The 4060-nt window shown below is 37.5% G+C and overlaps 1 pseudogene; it reads left to right on the top strand.

Moving 5' to 3' along the window:
* Positions 1-2332: 2332 nt before the first annotated feature.
* Positions 2333-3278, top strand: LOC122686330 (annotated as a pseudogene).
* The last annotated feature ends 782 nt before the right edge of the window (positions 3279-4060 follow it).

Genomic DNA, 4060 nt, shown 5'->3' on the forward strand with positions numbered 1-4060 from the left:
TGCATATAACTTAAATAAGCAGAATGACAATATACAGTCTTGACGTACTCCTTTTCCTATTTGGAACCAGTCTGTTGGCCCATGTCCAGTGCTAACTGCTGCTTTATGACCTGCATATAGGTTTCTCAAGAGGTGGGTCAGGTGGTCTGGTATTCCCATCTCTTTCAGAATTTTCCACAGTTTATTGTGATCCACACAGTCGAAGGCTTTGGCATAGTCAATAAAGCAGAAATAGATGTTTTTATTGAACTCTCTTGCTTTTTTGATGATCCAGCAGATGTTGGCAATTTGATCTGATTCCTCTGCCTTTTCTAAAACCAGCCTGAACATCTGGAAGTTCACAGTTCACGTATTGCTGAAGCCTGCCTTGGAGAATTTTGAGCATTACTTTACTAGTGTGTGAGGTGAGTGCAATTGTTTGGGAGTTTGAGCATTCTTTGGGATTGCCTTTCTTTGGGATTGGAATGAAAACTGACCTTTTCCAATCATGTGGCCACTGTTGAGTTTTCCAAATGTGCTGGCATATTGAGTGCAGTGCTTTCACAGCATTATCTTTCAGGATTTGAAATAGCTCAACTGGAATTCCATCACCTCCATTAACTTTGTTCATAGCAATGCTTTCTGCAGCCCACCTGACTTCACATTCCAGGATATCTGGCTCTAGGTGAGTGATCACACCATTGTGATTATCTGGGTTGTGAAGATCTTTTTTGTACAGTTCTTCTTTGTATTCTTGCCACCTCTTCTTAATATCTTCTGCTTCTGTTAGGTCCGTACCATTTCTGTCCTTTATTGAGCCCATCATCCAAGTCTATGTCCTGATCAGTAATGCTAAGGAAGCTGAAGTTGAATGAAGACCTACAAGACCTCTTAGAACAAACATGCAAAAAAGAACCCTCCAAATTTAGAGCACCACAAAGGAAGATCACCATAACGCTCTTCATTGTGTAGTTCCTAAGGGAAAACACAAGTAGCTTTTCAAAACTTACATAGCTGCATTTAGTCCTTGAACTTTTGTCCTTGGAGACATGCAAAGCAACCTTCCTTAGTAATTGGTCCACAGGGATGATCAAATGTTGCATTATCAGTCCTCAGTATATGAGGTACTCTGGAGTTATCAGGATGAGAGGCAAGACTTACTTTGCTCTGCCTACAAATCCCTTTTTTAGACATAAATTCTGGATAAATTTTACAATTGATCAGGTCCTGGAGACAATTTATATGTAGATTTACTTTTTTTCTCAAATAAAACAAAATGATTGCATAATATTTTTTTTAAATTGCCTCAAAGAAAACAAATATCATATTATAAAAATTTTCAACTTAAATGGTCTTCATCTCTCATTTTTGAGCAAAATGTGAGGTTGAAATACTTATAGACAGGTGATATTGGAAGAGAGTGTCTTCCAATTAATTTTTAGTTAATTTAATTTCCCCATCACATTTGGCTTCAGGGAAGTATTATTTAAAAAATTGGAAAGTTTAGGTAAGGATGACAAAACTGAGGATATTATCAGCTGAACATGCATACAGATATCATTTAGACTTTAAGTAATGCCAGGATTTGTGGCCTCAGAAGTTCAGAGTTAATATAATCATGATCTGCAAGTACTATGAATATTTTAGATACATAATTTTGGAAGAAATTTAATTTTCAATGGTCAAGTTCAGAAAACATTATATCATTTGGAGATTAATACTAATATAGAGTCTATTAATTTAATATGGTCTACTAAAGCCCACAAAGGTTGAAATTTATATTTCTGTAGTATACTATTAAATAATATTGGAGAAAGAAAAGAACAATATGTGGTGCATTATTCTTTTATATTGTTTATTATATATCTAGCATTGTTTTCCCCTGGTTTGCTAAAATTAATCATAAATAAGAATATCATGTTATGGACATTCTCTCTCCAGTCTTGATCCAACATTTAATATCTCTGATTCTGGATAAATTACATAAATTCTCTGTGCCCTTTTTCCAAACTGAAAAATGTGGCTAATAGTATTAATACCACCTATGATATAAAAATCTCATGGAAATTAAATGCATTGACTGAATAATGCATTTAAAAGAGTGTCAGTCATTCTGATTATTTGATGTAGTAGCTTCTATCATATTATGTTGAAAAGTCAATTCACACCTATTTCTATGTTTGGCAATCAAATTAATATTTTTCTCTTCATACTCTCTATATCCCTCATTATTATCACTTTCTAGAAACTCTAAACTAAGAGAAATATATCACACCATTCACAGAAACACAAAGAGTCAGAGTAATTCCTGCTAAGTATCAACTTTGATTTCTTAACAGAGCATTTGAACACTATGTGCAGAAGGAATATCACACACGTGTCTGATATCATCCTCATGGGACTGACTGACTCTGAAGAGATCTAGCTGGTCCTCTTCACCCACTTTCTCCTGATACACCTGATCACTGTGCTGGGGGATGTGAAGATGATACTGATAATCTCCCTGGATTCCTGGCTTCACACACCCATGTATTTTTTCCTCAGTCACTTGTCATTTCTTGACCTCAGCTACTCAAATGTCATCACCCCTAAAACCTTAGACAACTTACTGACTTCCAACAAGTATACCTCATACCTGAATTGCTTCATCCAGATGAATTTTTTTTTATCTTTTTGGTGCCACTGAATGTTTCCTTCTCTCCTCCATGGCCTATGATTGCTGTGCAGCCATCTGCAACCCTCTGCATTGCCCGGTTGTTATGTCCACTAGACGCTGCTGCTCCCTAGTCTTTGCATCATATTTGATTGGCTTTATAGTTTCCTTCCTTACTGTGCTTTGCATGAGAGGACTGTGTTTCTGTGACTCCAATGTAATCTATCACTTTTTCTGTGAAGCACCCCCAATTTTACCCCTGTCCTGTACTGACACAGGGGACATCGAAACCATGATATTCTTTCTGCTGTCTCCACTCTGGTGGCATCTCTTATCACAATCTCAGTGTCCTATGTGTCCTTTCTGCCTACTATCCCGAAAATTACTTCCACTTCAGGGAAGCGAAAAGCCTTCTCTACTTGTGCCTCCCATCTCCTGGCAGTCACCATCTTCTTTGGCACTCTGATTGTCATTTACTTAAAACCTAGTAAGCCCTACTCCTTGGGAAAGGATCAAGTGGCTTCTGTTTTTTACAGTTATCATCCCCATGCTGAATCCACTCATACACAGTCTTAGAAACAAGAAAGTGAAAAAGGCTCTCAGTAGAGTCAAGCAGAAGAGAAAGGTCTCCAAGGAATTAAAGTAGCATTGATGATAAATTTTAAGGCCATTTTTTTTCTTTCCTATAATATATTTCTTTGTTCTTTTTCCAGAAAGTTAATTCCCCACCCTTTTTTCTTCTTCTTCTTCTATTGAACCGTCCTCTGCTTGCCCAAATATAATCTCAGGGATTTCAGGGAATATGCCTTTATAAATTCACCTTGTAATTGGAAAGCATGAAACATGTTAATATATGTGATTATCAGGGGGACTGATTTGCAAAGTGGAAAAAAAAAAAGCTGTCAGCTTTTAAACTATATCATGCACACGCCCATGTACAATCTATTCCAAAGAATTTTATGGTGGTGAAAGAGATCTATTTGGGAAACAGTGATAACATTTTAAGAAATTATCTCATTTATTTTGTGGAGAAGCCATACAACAGAGGGATTTTGAGCACTTGCTTTGACAATAATATTCCATGATTTACAACTCTAGGTCTGCTATCTTTTATCCGTATAACTGAAATCACTGAAACTTTAAGCCTCATGTTTCCTCAACTGCATAAAATAAATAATAACCCCAGGTCCAGAGGGGCTTCCCTGGTGGCTCAAATGGTAAAGACCCGTGATGTGGGAGACCTGGGTTTGATCCCTGGGTTGGGAAGATCCCATGGAAGAGGGCATGAGAATCCACTCCAGTACTCTTGCCTGGAAAATCCCATGGACAGAGGAGCCTGGCGGACAGACTACAGCCCACTGAGTCACAAAGAATTGAATGTGACTGCGTGACTAAGTGCACACACAGCACCAGGTCCAGAGAGTTTCT

Source organism: Cervus elaphus, chromosome 29 (assembly GCF_910594005.1).
Source record: "Cervus elaphus chromosome 29, mCerEla1.1, whole genome shotgun sequence".
Lineage (NCBI taxonomy): Eukaryota > Metazoa > Chordata > Mammalia > Artiodactyla > Cervidae > Cervus > Cervus elaphus.